This window comes from Balaenoptera borealis, assembly GCF_965194805.1.
Source record: "Balaenoptera borealis genome assembly, chromosome: 20".
Classification (NCBI taxonomy): Eukaryota; Metazoa; Chordata; class Mammalia; order Artiodactyla; family Balaenopteridae; genus Balaenoptera; species Balaenoptera borealis.
Window position 1 is genome coordinate 10817536 of NC_138879.1, and position 20832 is coordinate 10838367.

A 20832-nucleotide genomic window follows, 5' to 3' on the forward strand; every position below is an offset into this window, starting at 1 on the left:
TAGACCAGGCTTTGGGGTACTGATGCTACCCTTCTGGGGGAGCCTCGTCCCCTGGATAGCAGGCTTGGGCCCCTGAGCTGTGGGAAGGCCTCTGGTGACAGCCTGGAACCCCGGGCAGCTGGACAGTAAGCCACTGACTGCCCTCAGGGTTCAAGGCTTTTGAATTGCTGGCAACAATTTCTTCTGAGCCCTCAAGGGCTTACTTAAATGGAGTTAAACTGCCCGGCCCCTGGTGGGAGAGGTTAAGTAGCAGAGATGGAGGATTAAGTGCTGGTTTGGGGGATGGGCAAGCCTTTGGAAGGCTCTGGAATTGGTCTTTCTGTCTCCCAACTCTTCCCCGACCCCCTGCACCCCCTCACCCTGCTACCCTCACCAGGCAGACTCCTGGTGTTCACCTCTTTCTCTCTGGTCCTCACCAAGGTTCTTAAACATGGGTGTACCTGTGGGTCACCTGCAGAGAGGCGGGTACAGTGTGGGGCAGAATAGCCTTTTTATTAAGCGCTTGTCCGTGAGACCCTGCCTGGTAGGTCAGCTCTGGGGGGTGGGGAGGGGCGTACCTCTATACCTCCACCCACCAGCCCATTCTCCTTCCTCCCTCCCTCCTTTAGGGAGATGCCCACCTGATTTTGAGGATTGGACATCTCTGGGGAGGAGGGCTGGCTGGGTGGGTACCTCCCAATGGGACCCTGGCCTGGCAGGCTCTCCTCCTCTTCTCCCAGCAACTACTAAAGAGGCAGATGGAGGTGGTCTAACTCTGCCAACCCCTTCCTGCCCCATGCCTGCCCCTCAGGCACACACACATCCCTGGCCCTCTGCCAGCCTCAGCCTGGAGGAACCGGGCAGGGAGGGACCATCAACAGGTTGGAAACCAAGTAGGCATATAGCCCAGCTCTGACTGAGGGTCAGCCTGGGGTGGGGGGCATGGGGGACTGGTCCCTTTGGTCTAGGGCCACATGTCTCAGAGGAGCTGCAGCAGCCGGGGGTTTTAATCCAGGGCTCTGAAACTGAGGTCTGTCCCCTGCAGGGTGTGCCAAAGTGCTTGGAGCTCTATCGGAAAATGTTCTAACGAGATAAGCAAGGGAGGTGGTTAGGCTAACATTGCAATAGCTCAGCCTGGGAGGCTGGTGGCTGGAACCTGGGGCAGGGAGTGGAGAGAAGTTCAGGGAGTGGGTCCTTCTGCAGGGTTTGTTGATTAGAAGGTGGGGAGGAATCAAGGTGACAGCGCCCATACTCTGGGCATGTGCAGTGGGTAGAAGGTGCGGCTGTTTTGTGCTGGGAAGGCGCTGAGGGCTCAGCTCCAAGGTCCGGACTAAGCGTTATTACTGGCTCTATGAGAAAGCCCCGCCTACCACTTGGGCCAGAGGAGAGGGTTGACATTGCAGCAAGAGGGATTTGAGTGGGATCAAGCGAAGGCCTTGCCTCCTGGACCACATGTATCTAGAAGAGAGGACCCAAGTGTGTTTTTTTCCTCGCCAAATCTCCTCGCAGACTGTCAGGGTCTCGAGTGGGTCAATGAAGAGCTCCTCTTAGCTCCACTTAAATTTCACGAACAGAGAGTGACAGGCAGGCTCTGAAGGGCAGAGAGAGGCACGCCGGGTGGGGGAGGGTGGCTTGGTCTGCTTGCTGCTCTCTTCCCACTGTGTCATTAGCTGAGCTGGACCCCTGCCGCTCCCCTGGGTCAGGGCGGCTTCACCGCAGGTGACCTGCCCAGTGGGACGGGCACCCTCCTGCCGCCCTGTTTTAGTGCTCTGCCATCGCTGTCTTGGCATTTTAAAAAAATATTTTATTTATTTATTTATTTATTATTTTATTTATTTATTTATTTTGGCTGTGCCGGGTCTTAGTTGCAGCACGCGGGACCTTTGTTGCGGCACGCGGACTTCTTAGTTGCGGCATGCAGGATCTAGTTCCCTGACCAGGGATCAAACCCTGGCCCCCTGAATTGGGAGAGCAGAGTCTTAGCCACTGGACTACCAGGGAAGTCCCTGTCTCGGCAATTTTAATAATTTTTGAACAAGAACCCCAAACTTTCATTTGCTCCGGACCCCGTAAACCCCGCATCTGGTTCTGCCCTGGAGGCTGTGCCTGTTTTCCTGGCCCAGGGGAGCAGAGGCTCCTGTGTGCTGGGTGCAACTGGTGAGTTCCACAGAGGGAAGGGGGAGGCTGAGGCAAGTGTGTTTCTCTCTTTCCTCCAAACTCACCAACCAGACCACCTGCTTGGAGGGGAAGGCAGGCCAGAGGCCAGGAGAGTTACCCAAGGGAAGGCCGTTTGATGGAAGGTGGGACATGAGCGGGCCCTGACACCAACCGTGACTGAAGGCCACCTGGAGGCAGCAGAAAGAGCCCCAGAGGGATCATGAGCCGGGGAGGTGAGGAAGCAGAACCCTTCTGGTCCCCACCCGTTTCTGCATCTTCACCCTTGAGGCCCCTTCACTCCTTTGGTCTCATTTAGTACTGGGAGGTCATTGTTATCACCCTATTTCCCAGAGGGGAAACCAAAGGCTTGGCTTTAATGTAGTGGACCCCAAGCATGGGTGTCTGGCTGACTGTCTCCGGTACCTAGTGTTCTGGTTAAAATTAAAATGCTAGGGCACTTCCCTGGTGGCGCAGTGGTTAAGAATCCACCTGCCAATGCAGGGGACACAGGTTCAATCTCTGGTCCAGGAAGATCCCACATGCCAAGGAGCAACTAAGCCCGTGCACCACAACTGCTGAGCCTGCACTCCAGAGCCCGTGAGCCACAACTACTGAAGCCCGCGTGCCTAGATAGAGCCCATGCTCCACAACAAGAGAAGCCACCACAATGAGAAGCATGAGGACCACAACGAAGAGTAACCTCAGCTCGCCACAACTAGAGAAAGCCCGTGTGCAGCAGCAAAGACCCAATGCAGCCAAAAATAAATAAATTTAAAAAAATAAAATAAAATAAAAATTAAAATGCTAGGATCAAAAAAAAAAAAAAAAGCTAGGATCCTTCTCCCAGACAGTCCTTACTGAATAAGCCTGGGATGGGGTGTGAGTTTCATATTTTTAGGAACTCTCCAGATTTGGGGCCTCCTATGGTCTTTGCCCAGGGTCACACAGCTGGAAAGCAGCATCACAGGATTTGAACTCAGGGCTGGCAGTTCCAGCTCCCATACAGCATAGCTGCCTCGGAGCCCAGGACTTGGACCACACAGGGGAAGGAATTTCGGGGTGGGGGGAGTGGGGGCACTCATTATGGGGTCCCTGCTTAGGCCCAGACACCTGCCAGGGTTTTCTCATTTCACATCCCTATGAGGCAGGTGTCGTGTTCCCACTTTACAGATGAGCACATGGAGGCCTTGAGACGTTGGTAACGTGGTACCAGTAGCTTGAGCTGCGATGGCCCTGGTGAATGGAGTGGGGTCTCCACCTGGGCTGCACAGTAGAAGCATGAGGGCACTTTAAAATAATATCAGGCCAGGGCCCTGACCAGACCAACTGCTTCAGAATCTGGGGGGGTTTTTTGTACAGAATTGCCCAGGTGGTCCTGATGGCATCCAGGGCAGTGAACTGTGATTCAGAGGAACAGATTCCCCATCCTGCTCTGAAGGCACGGGTGGGGGGCAGTCCAGATGACCCCGGATGATCTCAGACCGGGACTGCACAGTTTCCTAGGGGCCTGCGATCTCCACACACCCTTTCTTCTTGGATTTGCAGAAAGATGCCTGGGAAACCCTGGAGTGATTTGGGGCCTAGGGTGGACTGGAGGTCCTCTCCTTTCTCTCAGGACACACACAGGCCCACCCCACACGTCCTGGATCAAGGTAGCCTTCACCAAGCCCCCCCAGGCCCTGGCTGCTGTGCTTTGGGGGACACAGAGTCTGGAAGACATGGAGTGTAGAGACAGACCCGTAACAGAAACCCTGACTCTTGCTTGGCAATGCTGGGCACATGCCATAACTGCCTCCCCGATGGGGCTGTGACCCATGACCTGGGGGAGCTCTTGCCTCGGTGCTGCAGCCAGAACCACTGTCCACCCTCGTCCCTGAGTGACGTACTTTGGGAGCTCAGCCCTTCAACAGGCACGGATTCAGTGAATTCCATCTGCCAGGCCCCTGCTGGCCTCCTGGGTTTTTTTAGGTAATCTCTGTGCACTTCCACTGTGCCGGCCAGGTGCACGGGGACTTTTGATCTCTCTGTGGACTTTTATCTGCAGTGCGTGGCCCGAGCAGGTGGGCATGTGCTGTGGGACACAGGATGGATTCTACAGAGACTTCAGCTGGGCTCCACATCTTCCCACCCCTGGAGTTTACCAGCAGTGTGGGCCCCATCCCTACCCCCAGACCCTGGAGCTGTGGCCTATGGGGAGAGAAGTCATTGGCTTTGAGCTTGACCATAGGTGGAAGGCTCACCAGACAACTGCTCACACCAGGACGTGGCTGCAGGAAACACCTGGCTTATGAGGCTGCTGTCTCTGACACCCAATCCCTCCTCGCTCACAAAGTATTGTCCCCCACCTGCTTCCCGCCCTGGGGACTGCCCATCCTGGCCTGAGGCAACCTCAGGCTCACCAGGGCAAGTTCTGCCCTGCTCTCCAGCACAGAAGGCCAACTTCAAAGCTTGGGAGGTAAGGCTGTGTGCTTACCAGCCGGCCCAGCCTTGTTGCTCTGGCCTGACATCCCGGTCCCCCTTCCATCGGCATTGGGCCAGCTCGGCTTCTGAGCACTTCTCTCTTGGCTGGATTCAGTCGCTCTAGACCCTCGTATGGGGGCTTGGGAGCAGGACACACCTGGGTTCCATCATCTTCCTACTTCCTTGGAGAAGTTTCTTACCCTCCCTGGCTCTGGCTTTCTCAGACTGCATGGCGGAAAGGATGCTTCCTGGGCAGTGGCTGAAAGCACAAGGTGCCAGAAAGTGTGGGACAGTTCGCAACTCAGTGCCCAGCACAGGTAGGCATTCAACCAACATTTACTATTTGCTAACTTTGCCAGTGTCTGAATCAGATAAATGTGTAATTACTAAGCATGACCTGTCCTGTGACCACTGCAATTGGGCCCTGTTGGATGGGTTGGCTGGTCAAGAAGACCCCTCTGAGCACGTGGCACTTAAGCAGATGCATGTAGGGTGGCGCTGGCATGTCCTGCAGGCTGAGGCCGAAGCTGGGGAGGATGGCCGGGTACCTGGCCACTCTGGAGGGGAGGAGCATCTGGAGTGGGAGTCGGAGGCCGAGGTAAGGAATTGCATTTTGTTCTAAAGACCACAGACACCATCAGGGGCTCTGTGGGAGGACACTCCCGGTGCTCTGCAGGTTAGAAAGCCCCTCTCTGGCTAGGGTGGGCAGAATGGAGTAAAGGCCAGGAGGCTGGTCAGGGCCCCAGGAGACAGTGGTTGGACAAGGACAGGCGTGGGAGGACAGATGTAGACAGAAGGTCAGCTCTAGTGATGTCTCTGAAGAAGGGGTGGGTGCAGGGAGGCTCTTGGGCTCTGCTGAGCATCTGAGTGGATGGAAGTGCTTTCCTGGGAAGAGAAGCCCAGGAGGGGCAGGCTTGTTGGGGGAGCTTGCCAGATGTGCCATGTGCTGAGGCTGCAAGGGGCACCATGGGAGGCTGATGGGTCAGAGGCCAGAGGTGGACATGAGCTTTTCCCTGGACTTTCAATCCTGGCCCTTCTCATCTGCCCAAGGTGGGGGAGCCCAAGGGAGGCCCCTCAGCACCCACACATATGCACCCCACAAGTATGCCCCTCAGAGTCACCCTTGACCGAGAAGGTATCTACGACAAACGCTTCTCCCTGTTGTGCTCTGTAGGGCCCCCAGGACCAGGCACCGTTGTCCATGGCGATGGCAACTTCATAAAGCATCCTTTCACTGGGTCACCTCCTTTCCTGTTTCCCGCTTACTCCTCTTCACTCCTGCTCCCTGGGATCACTCTTCCAAATAAAACACTTGCAAATCAAGCCAAACCCAGGACAGGCTTTTTGTTTGGGAGAATCCAGGATAAGCCATAACCTTGAATTTAGTGACATACTGTAGTGGTTGGGGGCTGGAGCAGGAGCGAGCTGGGAGCGGCCAGGGAGCAATGGGGGTGGGGGAGTATAGGGGAATCACAAGGCAGGACTGAAGGTCAGTGCTGTCCAGAGGGAGTTTCATTTGGTTTTGTTTAGTTTTTGTTCATTTATTTTTTTAAATTGACCTTTTTATGTTGAGATAATTGTAGATTCACATGCTCTTGTAAGAAGCAACACAGAGAGATCCCGTGTAGCACGTCTACCCAGGGTCCCCCAATGGTAACATCTTGTAAAACTACAGCACAATGTCACAAACAAGATATCACTATTGATATAATGCCCCCATCTTACTGTTTCCTCAGTTTCACTTGTACTCATCTGTGTGTATATTTAGTTTCAATAATTCTATCACCTGTGTAGGTTCATGTATCAACCACCACAGCCAAGATACTGAACGGTTCCATGACCTCAAGGACCTCTTGTGTTGCCCTTTTTGTAACCATTCCCAACCCCCCTCCTCCACTCTCCAGTGGCCCCACCCCCACCCCCAGGAGCCACTAATCTGCTCTCCGTTTCTGTAATTTTGTCATTTCAAGAATGTTTTATAAATGGGGTCATACTCTACGTAATCTTTTGGGATTCCCTGGAGATTAATCCAAGGTGTGGTACGTGTCAATAGTCCTTTTTATCGTGGAGTAGTATTCCATGGCATGGATATACTGTTCAACCATTTGTCCATTGAAGGTCCAATTTCTGGCTATTAGGAATAGGTTGTCATGTACATTCATGGACAGGTTTTTGTGTGAACATAAGCTTCCATTTCTCTGGGGTAAGTGCTGAAGAGTGCAATTGCTGAGTCATATGGTAAATGCATGTTTGGTTTTGTAAGAAACTGCCAATCTGTTTTCCAGAGAGGCTGTCTCATTTTGCATTCCCACTCACAGCGCATGAGTGACCCAATGTCTCTGCATCGTTGCCAGCATGTGGTATGGTCACTATTTTTTATTTTAGGTGTGTAGCGACATCTCATTGTGGTCTGAATTTGCATTTGCCTCATGGCTCACGATGTTGAAGGTCTTTTTCTGTGTTCATTTGTTATTTGTGTATCCTCTTCAGTGAAATGTCTTTGTTGAATCTGAAGTGAGTTTCCTGTAAACAACATATTGTTGGGTCATTAAAAAAAAATAAACTCTGCCAATCTCTTCCTTTTAATTGGGGTGTTTAAATAATTTACATTAAGGCAAATTATTAATATGTTAGGACTTATGCCTGCTGTTTTATTATTAATTTTCTGTTTGCTTCTTCGGTTCCTCTTCTCTTGCCTTTCTGTGGATTACTTGAACATTAGGGTCCATCTTGATATATTTATAGTGATTTTGGATGTATCTATTTGTATGGTTTTCCTAGTGGTTGCTCTGGGTATTACTACACACGTGCATAATTTATCTGTCTATGGGTGTCAACATTTTAACACTTGCCGTGAAGTGTGGACACCTCCCTCCCATTTAGGTCCCTTTAGCTTTCTCACTTAAAATTTTTTTTTAGATGGGCTGGGAGGTCTGAGAACACAGAAGGAGTTAGATGATGGCGTGAATCATGGCACATAACAGTGCCCACACCCGAGGGCCCCTCCTTGCCTCATGTCACCCCTGGAGCTGCAGCGTGGCGGCGAGAGGAGCTCACATCCTTGCAGAAGCCCCCTGGCTCAGCTCTGCCAGGCGCTGCGAACTCATATCACCTGCACCTGCCAGGCTGAGAGAAGCACTCGCCACGCCCAGAGCCTCTGCGATTAAAGTCTTAAGAGTGGAATCTCATGAGCAGGAGGGAAAAAGGCAATTTCTCATTCAACACGTCAAAAACTGCTCACCCAAAACACCCCAGAGAGACATCAGGCAGAGAAGAAGTCTGCATCGAGGCTCCTCGAAGGGCCCAGCCTTGCTTGCTCACCTGGTGCTGCAACCATCCTCTTGGCAGGGGGTGGGGAGGGTGGAAGCCAGGTGAGGTGGCCAGGGTTGCTGGGCTGTGGGGTGCAGGAGCCCCAGGGCCTCACCATATGGGGGCCAAGAGGTGGTGGAGACTGTCACAGTGGGCCAAGTGGTCCTCAAAACCCTTTCCAAGGGCTGGGGTGGCTGCTTAGTCCACCCACGGCCCATCTGCCTGCCCCCTGCCTTCCTGTGGCTCCCCGCCTCACCCCGTCCAGGCCCTGGATCCTCCTGCTGGAATGGGCCCTGGGACCCACCCTTCTCCGCATGGTGTGCGTGTGATGCACGTGTTTGTATATATGTGTATAAGATGCATGTGTATGTGTGTGCATATATGTGTATGTGTGTGCATATATGTGTATGTAGGCATGTGTTTGTACATGTGTATTGTATGAGCATGTGTATGTGTATATGTACATAAGATGCACGTGTATGCATATGTATGTATGTGCATGTGTGTATGCATGTGCATACATTTATGTATATATGTGTGCATCACGTACACATAATGTGCGTGGGTATGTGTATATACTGGTGTATGATGCATGCACGTAGCTGTGTGATACATGTGTATGTGTGTACAATGGTTGTGCACATGTGTGATGTGTATGTTTTGTGCTTGCATGTGTGTAATGTACGTGCATGTATGTGTGTATATATGTGTATCATATGTTTAATTTCCTCAATATGCAAAAAGCTAATACAGTTTGATAAGAAACATCTAAACAACCCAACAGAAAAGTAGACAAAGGATATAAACAGGTAACTCATAGAAAATAAGATTTAAATGGTCAATTGAATTTAAAACATATATAAACCCCAACAAAAGAAAACAGTATTGAAGGATATGGATACAATGACCACATTGTGTCTAGCGGGCAAAATGAAATAACATTTCACCTCAATGATAGGAAAATTCTAAATGATATATTGTTCAGTCTTTAGGTTGCAAAAATGTAATACAAACACTAAGATCCACTGAGGCAAAAACATGGGTGACGTAGATACCTCATACATGCCTGGTAGAAATAATCTGGCAATATCTACTAAGAAGAAAGTAATTCACATACCTTCTGACCCAATGATTCCACTGTGGGAGCCTCTTCTATAGAAATAAAGACAATAGTCTATGAAAATAAACATAAAAGAATGCTTTTCAGCATTGTTGATGGTGGGCAAAACCAAAGCAAAACAAACAAACAAAAAACTGAAGCAACTAAAATGTGCATCTTTAGAGGAATGGTTATGTAAACTGTAGTAAATTCACACCATGGCTTATAGAGCAACCCTGAAAAGGAGTGAGTTAAATCTGTGCTGGTTCAGATGGAAGGAGATGCCCATCAGATATTTGGTAAAGAGGGAAAGACCCAACAAGTGGAAGCTGTAAGGCATGATTCCCATCTTAATATTATCAGGCAATAATAATCCCCACCACCTCTGGAGACTGCAGTATGAACGTGAGAAACTTGTGGCCAAATCCCAAACTGCCTGATACTGGAAACCTTAGAGAAGTGAGAATGGAGGAAAAGAGGGGACGGTGATTATGTTTTCATTTATCTTTGCATCGTTTCACTTGTTAAAATGAAGATATATTACTTTTTAAGAATAGCTTTGGTGATGCATAATTGGCATACAAAAACTCACATTACTATTTAAAGGGTATAATTTGATAAGTTCTGACACATGCTTTCAAGATAGTGAACACATCCGTGATGCCTCCCCCAACCTCTGCTCCCTCCCCGCTCCCTGCCTCCTGCTGCCCACACCTTCCCCAGGCAACCCCTGATCTGCTCTCTGTCACCACAGATTCTTTTCCATTTTGGAGAGTTTTGTATAAATGGAATCATACAGTACATACTCTTTTTTTGTCCGGCTTCTTTCACTCAGCCTAGTTTTGCGATTTGTTCACGCTGTTGTGTGTATGAATAGCCCATTTCTTTTTATTGCCGAACAGTGTTTCAGTGCGTGGAAATAACACAATTTCTTTACCCATTCACCTGTTGATGGGTTGATTCCAGTTGTTTGTTATTACACATAAAGCTGCTAAGAACATTTGTGTGCATGTTTTTGTATGGATTTATGCTTTCATTACCTAGGAATGGAATGGCTAAGTCATTTGACAGGGTATTTTAACTTTCTAAGAAACTGTCAAACTTTCCCAAAGCAATTATGCCATTTTGCATTTTCGCCATCAGTGTTGGGAAGTCTAGTTTCTCAACATCCTCATCAAACACTCGATGTCATCAGACTTTAATTTTCGCCATTCTAATAGGTGTGTGATGGTATCTGATTATGGTTTAATTTGCATTTCTCTAATGACTAATAGTGTTCACCATCTTTTCATGTGCTTATTTGCCATACATATATCTTTTTTGATGAAGTGTCTGTTCAAATCAGGAGAGGATTTTTTTGGGTGGGCACGGAAAGGGGGTTGTCTGTTTTCTTATTATGGAGCGTTGAGGGTTCTTTCTATATTCTTCATACACATCCTTCATTGGATACGTGATTTACAAATATTTTTCCCTTGTCTGTGTCTTTCCAGTCTCTTAACAGTCTTCAAAGAGTGGAAGTTTTAATTTTTTCTTTTAAAAATTATAACGGCTTTATTGAGATATACTTCGCAAACCATGCAATGTCACTTAAGTGTACAACTCAGAGATGTTTAGATATTCACAGATATGTGCAAACACCACCACAGTGACAGAACCTTTGGAACATTTTCATTGCTTCATACGCATTAGCAGTCACCCCCACCCCCAGCCCTAGGTAACTCCTAATAAAACTTTTTTACTTTAATGACTCCTATTGATTAAGTTTTTCTTTTATGGATTTTGGTATTGTATCTAAGATATCTTGGCCTAACTCAAGATCACAAAATTTTCTCTTTCTCTCTCTCTTTTTTTTTTTCTGTAAGTTTCATCATTTTAGGTTTTCCATTTAGGTCAATGATGTATTTTGAGTTGCTTTTTGTAGTGGTGGGTGGTATGAATTGGAGTGCTCTTTTTGCATATGGATGTCCAAATGTTTCCTTTGTTGAAAAGACTACTCTCCTCACTGAATTGCTTTTGCACCTTTGTAAAAAATCAGTTGTACAGGGATGTAAAAATCCATTTCTGTTCCATCAATCTATTTGTCCATCTTCACACTAATATCACGCTGCCTTGATTACTGTAGCTTTATGATAAGTCTTGATATTGGGTAATGTTAGCCCTTCAACTTTGTGTTTTTTTTTTTTTCAAAGTTGTTTCAGCTATTCTAGGTCCTTTTATATTTTCATGTGAATTTTAGAATCAGCTTCTCAATTTCTACCAAAAAGAGCCTGCTGCGATTTTGATTGGGATTGCATTGGATCTGTATATAATTTGGGGGGAAGGGAGAGTTTAGGGATATTGAGTCTTCTAAGCTATGAACAAAGTAACTCTCTCCATTGACTTAGATCTTTTAAATTTCTCTCAACAATGACTTGTGGTTTTTAGTGTACAATTCTTAGACATCTTTTGTCAGATTTATCCCTAAGTGTTTCGTATTTTTGGTGTTACTGTAAATGATATTTAAACTTTTAAAATTTCTGACTGTTACTATTATATAGAATACAGTTGATTTTTATATACAGATGTTTCTCCTGCGACCTTACTAAACTCACTTATAAGTTCTAGCAGGTTTTTGGGTTTTTTTTTGTAGATTCCGTCAGATTTTCTACATAGATGATTAATGCTGTCCACAAATAAAGACAGTTTTGTTTTTCCTTTCCAATTGGAATGCTATTTTTCCTTTGCCTTACTTCACTGGCTAGAACCTCCAACACGATGTTGTCTTGTTTCTAATCTTAGGGGGAAAGCTTTTAGTCTTTCACCATTTATTTTGATGTTAGCTGTGGGGTTCATAGATGCCCTTTACCAGATTGAGGAAGTTCCCTTCTTTTCCTAGTTTGCTAAGAATTTTTTTTTGTCATGAATGGATGTTGGATATTGTCAAATGCTTTTTTCTGTCTCTATTTTGAGATAATCATATGGTTTTTCTTTTTAGTTTTTCAAAATGAACTACATTGATTGATTTTCAAATGTTGGACCAGTCTTTGTTCCTGGGATTCCTCCTTGGTCATGATGCATTATCCTTTTAATATATCATTGGATTGGATTTGCTAAAATTTTGTTTAGCTCTTTTGCACCTTGTTTATGAGGGATATTGTGTGGTTGGTTTTTTTTTTTTTTCTTGTAACGTCTTTGTCTGATTTTTGTGTCAGACCAACACAGGCCTCATAGAATGCACTGGCAAGTGTTCTCCTGCTTCAGTTTTCTGACAAAGCTTGTGTACAATTGGTATTACTTATTTCTTCAATGTTTAGCATATTTAACCTGTGAAGCCATCTGGTCCTGGGTCTTTTTTTGTGGGAAGTATTCCCCATGGTGTTTTAACAAGCCCAGGAACACTATTTCTTGAAGGCAAAATGCATAGGGCCAAACCAGCTCATTTATTTGTTTGTTTTTAAAAACAAACTTTAAAATCAAAGTAATACATACACACAGATTTTTAAACATGGTGCAGAAGGCTTATGATGACAACAGTTCCTCCTTTATCCCTTCCCCACTTTTGAGCCCATTCTCTGGAGGCCATCACTGTGAGGGCCCTTAGCTCTTTCATAACTTCAGTTGGCACACTGGTCAATAACTTGACAAATATTTATGAAGGGCCTATTGCGTACCGGGCGCTGTTTGAGGCCCTTGTGGAACTCTGAATAAGACAAAGATCTCTGCCCTGCAGGTGATTGATGGGGCTGCCCTCATCCTGGAGTGAATATAATTCCAGCAGGGGCAGACAGACAACAAACAATAAACATCATGAACATGTAAGGTGGACACTATCCGAAAATGCCCCAGGCAGAGGAATCAGCCAGTGCAAAGGCCCTAAGGTGGAAGTGTACATGGTGTGTTCAAGGATCAGCAAGGAGGTAGGTGAGCCGGAGCAGGGGCTGGGGGAGAGGGTCAGAGATGAGGTCAGAGAGAGGATGGGGAGGGGTGCTCCAGCACTTAGGCCTTGTAGGCAATTGTAAGGACTTCAGCCTTTTTTTTTTTTCCCCCTGAGTTAAAGGAGCTATTGCTGGATTCTGAGCATGAGCTGATTTGGGTTTTCAGAGGAGTGCTCTGGCTTCTCTGTTGAGGATAAGCTCTGGGGCAGGTAAGGACAGAAGCAGGAAGACTGGCTAGGACAGCGGTCCCCAGCCTTTTTGACACCAGGGACTGGTTTCGTGGAAGACAATTTTTCCACGGACAGGGGTGGGGGCGTGGGGATAGCTCAGGCACTAATGTGAGGTATGGGGAGCGATGGGGGACAGCAGATGAAGCTTCACTCGCTGGCCCACTGCTCACCTCCTTCTGTGCGGCCCGGTTCCTAACAGGCCCACAGACCGGTATGGGTTCGCGGCCCAGGGGTTGGGGACCCCTGGGCCAGGAGACCAGTCAGTATTCTAGGCAGGATGAAGGCAGTCGTGGACAATGGAGGGGAGTGAGAAGTGGCCAAGTTCTGGGTCAATGCTGAAGGCAAAGACTATAGGGCTTGTTGATGGATGGGGAGTGAAAGAAAGGGCGTCAAGGATACTTCAAGTTTTATTTACCTGACCAACTGGCAGGATGGCATTGACAAAGTCAAGATGGAGAAGCTTGTAGGTGAAGCAGGTATGGGAAAGGCTGAGTGTTCAGTTTTGGATATGTTGAGTTTGGGTTGCTTCTTCGTTGGCCTAGTAGGAATGTCAACTTTATTGGTGGATGTGGTTGACTGGAGTTGGGACAGTGTTTTGGTACAAATTAAAGGTATAAATTAGGAGTTGATGTACAAAGATGCTACTTAAGGCCATGGAACTGGAATAAACCACCACTTACATCTTATCTCTTAATTCATGTTGAGACATTCTGTTGGCTGCCTGCTGTGATGGTTGAGGATTAAACCCAATTCCACCCAGTTTTTCCAATATAGGTGGACCACTGCTTTTAGCTCACCTGTTACCCATGTCACTTTGTCCCATCCCATTTCTGGAGCCACAGACGACACTGTCCCAGCATGTCTCGACTTCCCTCTGGGAAGGCTGAGGATATTAGAATTCCTGCCCTACCCTTCGGGGCTCCCCTCCCTGCACACGTCCCTCCACAGCTCTGCTTCTTGGGCATTGCCAAGGCTGCTGACGTCAGTCATCTACTCTGTAACCACTTATGGTCGATGCTTTCTTTATAGGTTGGTACTAAAAGTGGAAGATCAATAACAGTTATATTATTATGACTGTATATAAAAATTCAGTGCACAGCTGAGCGGCATGTAATGATTACGGCTTTGGTATTTTCCTTGGGCCTCTGTCTTCCCTTTTGCTGGCACTGCCTGCCTCTATCTCATTCTGGGGTTCTTCCAACTTGTCAATAATAGATAAAGTCTCTGAAATGCCTCTATTATGTGAGAAGACCCTCTGGAGTCCTTGCCCCTGCTCTAGCCTGGAGGGTTGCCGGTGGGTGCCGCTGGCTTCCTGGGAATGACCTCCCTTCGTGCCTCACCTGTAGTGGAACCAAGGAGTCCAGGCCCCACTATTCCTACTACTAACTAGTACTACCGATACTACTAACACTGCCAATACTACTAGTACTACTACCACTGCTAATAGTACCAGCACTACTAGTATTATAATACTACTACTATTACATTACTACTAGCACCACCACCACCACCAGCCCTACTGCTAGTTGGCACCACTGCCCCTTTTTTCTAAATTGAGGTGAAATTCACATAACAGAAAATGAATCGTCTTAAAGTTTACAATTCAGTGGTATTCAGTACACTCACAATGTTGTGCAATCATCCCCTCTATTTAGTTCCAGGACTTTTCTTCACCCCAGAAAGAAACTCTGACCCCACTAAGTCATTACTCCCCATTTATCTGCTCTCCCAGCTTCTGGAAACCACTGCTCTACTTTTGCCTCCAGGGGCTCTGCCTATTCTGGATGTTTCATAGAAATAGAATTATGCTCTATGTGGCTTCTGCATCTGGCTTCCTTCACTCAGCATCATGTTTTCAGTGTTGCATCCGGGTTGGATCAGAACTTCCTTTTTAAGCCTGAATACTATTCCACTGTGTGGATGGACCACATTTTGTTTCTCCATGCATCCGTTGATGGACAGTTGGGTTGTTTTCACCTTTTGGCGACATGAGTTAAGCTGCTATGAGCGTGTGTATACAAGTATTCATTCGAGTCCCTGTATTCAGTTCTTTTGGGTACATACCTGCGAGTGGAATTGCTGGGTCGTGTGGTGATTCCCTGTGTACCTGCTGGAGGAAGCCGTGTTACTCCTTGGCGCTCCTTCATTGGGCTGAGCATATCCAAGTCACTTCCTAAGGAGGGTCTGTGGGAGGGAAGCTCTCCGAGGCCCTGCATGGATGCCAGCCCCATCACAGCCTGCCCGAGCTGCTCCTCCCCTCACCGTCTTCTGTAAGAAAGTGATGCCCTCCTCAGGGTGGCTAGGACACAGAGCCCAGCCCTGAATCCAGCACTATTGCATTTGACCGAGACCGATAGAAAATCCAACAGAATAGTGGTTCATCAGGGCTCTGCGCACCCGAGAGCTGACTGCTTTACATCTGACCAGTACTGTCCCCTGTGATGGGTGAGAAAAAGGGGCTCAGGGACGCAGATGAGCAGGGAAGGACTGGGAGGAAAAGGAGCAACGGGGTGCCCTATTTTCCCCTTGCCTTTCACATCATCATTTCAGCGTGAATGGTTGGCTGATACAAGCAAGTAACACAGGTCAGAAAGGATATGATAGGGTTTCCTGGTCATTCTATTTCTTAGAACTGCATTGCATTCTTTCTGTATTCAAAGTAAGTTCTGGTTCGAACAGAAGGCATGGCCTTTGAGAGCCATCGGTGTTCCCTCTTACTCGGTTGTAGGCATAATGCACTTGCCTTGTTCTCACGCTCAGTTTCACTGAACTCCCTCAGAGCAAGGTCTACAGAACTCCACGCTTGTGGGCCATTGCCAACGCCATATGCAAGGGGATGTATATCCAAGTATCTGCTTCTGTGCACGCTCCATCATCCCAAAGACTTCACTTGCAAAACACAAGTCCAAAAATAAAATTATTAAGACCCTTAAGCCAAGCCCAGGTCCCTCCGAGCACGGGGCCCTGCATGGCTGCGGAAGTCGTTCTCCATGAAACCAGCCCTGTTTGTGGCTAGATACACCTGTGTATGTGTGTGTAGTCATGTAAATGTTTTACAACTTGCCTTATAATTTAATCATCTATCTTTGAAAACTTCCTATATGTGAATATACTTCATATATTCTGTAAAAAATGTACATAATTCTTTAAAGTGGATGCATAAAATTCCATTAAATGTATCAAAATATATTTAATCAATATTCTATTCATACAAATTTTTCTCAATTTTCACTCTTACAAATAATACTGCTTCAAATATCTTTGTGCCTTTGAGCAAATGTTTTCACTCCAATGTTTCTGGAGGCTAAGTTTCTAGAAGTAGAACTGCTGGTTCACAGTGTATGAAGATGTGAATATTATAAGAGACACAAACAAATTACCATTTTTTCCCCCCTGTATATATATGGTTGGGACAAATTACCAATTTCTTCACTCTCAACAACACATGCCTGTTTTCAATACTCCTCCACCAACATTTGGTATAATCGGAGTTTTCATCTTTGCCCATAGGATAAGGCAAAAATATTTCATTGCTGTGTTTACTTTTATTTAGTTATCAGAAAGATGGAGGATTTTTCCATATGTTTATTCACCCATTTGTATTTCTTCTTTTGTAATCTGATTATCTGTACCCTTTGAATGTTACTCCTTTCCTTTTTTTTAAATAAACTTTTAATGTTAGAATGGTTTTAGACTTACAGGAAAAGTTTCAAAGACAGTGCAGACTTCCCATACACCCCACCTCTGGTTTCTCCTATCGTTAATACCTTTCACAAAGATGGCACATTTGTCACAATTAACAAACTAATATTGACATATTATTACTAGCTAAAGCCTGTGCTTTCTTTAGATTTCCTTAGTTTTTCCTTAATGTCCTTTTTCTTTTCCAGGATCCCATCTAGGAAGCCACGTTACATTATTGGTCACGTCTCCTCGGGCCCCTTTTGGCTGTGAGTTGCTCGAACTTTCCTTGTTAGGATGACCTTGGCACTTTGGGGGAACACTGCTCAGGTACCTTGCAGAATGCCCGCCACTGGGATGAGTCTGATGTTGTTCTCGGGACTGGACTGGGTGGTGGGTTTGGGGGAGGAAGACTGCAGAGGTGAAAGTCCTCGTTCATCGTGGCACGTCAAGGGCGTCTGACCATCACTGCTGATGCCGACCTTGACCACTGGGCTGAGGTCATTCTCATCAGGTTTCTCCGTGTGATGTGACCCTTTCTTCTCTTTGTATTGCTCTGCTGCTTTTGAGTCCTTCTCTCACTTGCTGTGCCACTTAACAGGGAGAACAAGCTGAGGTTTCGCTCTCTGCACCTGCTGGCCTTGCCCACCATGTCTGGCATCTGGTCCCACAGTCTCAGGTTCTCACCACCCCTGCCAGCATCACCCACAACTCTTAAGGCTCCAGGGTGTTTCCCTATGTGGTTGGAGCAAGGGCCCTCGGTGTCCTCGCCTCTCGACTTCTGCTTCGAACATCAGCCTCCTAGCCGGTCCGGCAGGGCTGCACAGCTGTTCCTAGTCCCGACGGCCGACCCGGACTTCAGCCACGTGTCCCAAATGAAACACGTCTTCCCGAGAAAGGGCCCCCCTCAGCCTTGGCTTCTCCTGTCCTCCTGCCTCTCAGACCCACCGATTCTCCCCAAACACCCCCAGAACCTGCTCCCTCCTTTCCGGCCTCCTTATCTTACCTGATGGACTGCAAAGGCCTCCGGGCCGTGAGGCTGGCCGGCTGTACACCTCGCCCAGGACTGAGGTTTCTTGGGATGCGGGACTTCCAGTGCCAAAACAGGGTGGTGGGTCACCCTGTAATTGTGTCCCCTCTTCCACGCCAGCTCCCCTCCAACAAATGCTCCTTAACAGAGGCAAGGAAGTTATTCCTGTAACTTAAATCCCATCTCATTTCTCTTCTGCTGAGATGCCAAAGTACCTTCGGGATAAAACAGCACCACAGCACCTGGGGGAAAAGGCAGCTTGTAAGGGGAAGATAGCCATCTCTGTGTCTTTAGACCATTTTGCCTTTGAAATTGTGTTAGCTTCATATGGTCGCTGTAACAAACCACCACAAACCGAGAGGCTTACAACAGAAATTTATTCGCTAACCGTCAGCAGTGCTGGTTCCTTCTGGAGGCCCTGAGGGAGAACCCCGGCTTCTGGGGGGCGTGGCAACCCTTGGTGTCCCCTTGCTCTTCACTGCATCACCCCAATCTCCGCCTCCCTCAGCCTCCTCTGCGTGTCTCTCTGTGTCTCTCCTCTTCATCTAAGTCATTAGGTTTAGGGCCCCACCCAAATCCAGGAGGCTCTCATCTTGAGATCCTTAACTAATGACACCTGCAAGGATCCTGTGTCCTCCTCTTCTGAGGTTCTGAATAGACAGGAATTTGGGGGGGGACAAAATTCAACCCATTACAGAAGTCTTGGAGGTGGATTTGTTGTTGGGAACCCGAGGCAGGCATCTGTGTGGGGTCTTCTCAGGACCTCACAGCTGCCCAGCCTCCTGTGCAAGGCTGGGCTCCCTGGGGAGCAGACTCTGAGTGGGACACTTGGGGTCAGCAGGTGTGGCAGCTGGGGATCTCACCTGAGGAGGGAGTGGGAGCAGGAAGGGGTGGAGCTTTGAGGAGTCCTGAGGAAGACTCACCTGGGCTCAGGGCCGTCGGAGCTGGGTGGAGCAGGCAGGGCCTCTCTGGTCATTGGATGCCCGCTGCTCTGGGAAGGATGTGCCCTTGGCTGAGGCCCTCTCTTCCACTGAGTGAGGGAACCCCCCACGGGGGGCTGAGAGCTCAGGGCTGTCTGTGGAAATCACCCCTTATTCCCAAAGGTGCATCCGGGCGACCTCCACCCAGATCCCTGAAGCTCCCTGACCCTCACCGGTCAGGTCTTGTGGCCTTCGCTGTTCTGAGCAAATCAGTGTGCTGACCCCTGACCCACGGCCTCAGAGGGCCCTCCCCAGAGGACAGGGCCTTCCCTATGGCAAGTCCTTTCCAGAAGGCCCGCAGCCATTGGCCTGCTCGGCCTGCTTCCCAGCAGATCCCACCCAGAAGCTCTCCCGCAGCTCCACCCCTTCAACACAGGCCAGGAGGCGTGACGCCCATTTCACAGAGGGGATGCCGGGTCCTGGAGAGGTGGAGCCCCTGCCCCATTCTCAGCTCAGGCCAGGCTGTCTGACTCCAGAGGCCAGGATCTCCCTCGGTTCAGGCCCCCCTGGGGGACTGAGGGCCTCTGAGCATCCCCAGCCTGGGTCCCATTTCCAAAGACACCCGATTCCCTGGGGATTACATTCGTGCTGAGTGATGGCCGCGGGCCTGCCGTCCTGGCCCCTTTTGGGAAGGGATGTAAAAATAGACAGGCTGACCTCGAAGGGCCGAGATTCCTCTTTCCTTGGCCTCTCCCTGAGCCCCCTCCCGCTGCCTCCTCCTGCCTGGCTGGGCCTTGCCAGGGTGTAAGAGGCCCAGGACAGAGCCCAGAGTACCCCCTCCCATGCCAGTCCTGCTCTGGGTCACTGCTGACTGCGGAGGACACCAGGCCCCAGGCATTAGTGAAGGCCACGCCAGAGGTCACCAAAACTGGGGAGGGAGCACCCATGGTCACAGAGCAAGTGGACCAGTTTGAGGATGAAGCAGGGAGGGCCCTGGGAGCTTTATGCAAAGTCAGAAGAGATTTGGGGGCAAAACCTTTCATATTCATGAGAAATAGCTTGAAATATCCTAAGTCATCAGGGTTAGGTGTGTGGAAGGGGGAGGAGACTAAACAACTGAGGGGTGGCCCTGGGGACAGATCTAGTCTTGGGATTAGAGATATTAAGACTGGACAGTAATAGTAATGATATTAATATTAGTTCTATTAATAATAGAATAATAGGTTAACAACAGCCACCACTTTTTAAGTACAGACTACATGCCAAGCACTTTGCATGTAGTGTTTATTGCATAGAGCCCTGCATGGACTCTGGGATTCAGTATTTTTTTTTTTTTTAGAAGTAAAGTCTCACTTTTTAAAAATAATTTATTTAATATATATATATATATTTTTTAATTAATTTATTTTTGGCTGCATTGGGTCTTCGTTGCTGTGCGTGGGCTTTCTTTTTAGTTGCGGTGAGCAGGGGCTACTCTTCATTGCCGTGCGCGGGCCTCTCATTGTGGTGGCCTCTCTCGTCTTGGAGCACTGGCTCTAGGTGCGCGGGCTCTAGAGCGCAGGCTCAGTAGTTGTGGCTCATGGGCCTAGCTGGTCTGCAGCATGTGGGATCTTCCTGAACCAGGGCTCGAACCCGTGTCCCCTGCATTAGCAGGCGGATTCCTAACCACTGCGCCACCAGGGAAGCCCCTTAATATATTTATTTTTGGCTGCATTGGGTCTTCTTTGCTGTGCGCAGGCTTTCTCTAGTTGCGGCGAGTGGGGGCTACTCTTCGTTGTGGTGCGGGGGCCTCTCATTGCGTGGCTTCTCTTGTTGTGGAGCACGGGCTCTAGAGCGCAGGCTCAGTAGTTGCAGCACACGGGCTTAGTTGCTCCACGGCATGTGGGATCTTCCCAGACCAGGGCTCGAACCCGTGTCCCCTGCATTGGCAGGCAGATTCTCAACCACTGCGCCACCAGGGAAGCCCAGGGACTCAGTATTTTTAACCTCATCTTACAGTGGAGGAGACCAGGACTCAGAGAGGTGAGGTAACTTGCCTGAGGCCACACAGCTA

At 48.3% G+C, this 20832-nt stretch overlaps 1 long non-coding RNA gene across 1 annotated transcript; it reads right to left on the reverse strand.

The window, feature by feature from the left end:
* Window positions 1–615: 615 nt before the first annotated feature.
* Window positions 616–19314, reverse strand: LOC309618279. The gene is made up of 2 exons (XR_014238395.1): window positions 18783–19314; window positions 616–18101 (listed from the first exon to the last, which is right to left on the reverse strand). It is a non-coding gene; the product is annotated as an uncharacterized lncRNA (long non-coding RNA).
* Window positions 19315–20832: the final 1518 nt, after the last annotated feature.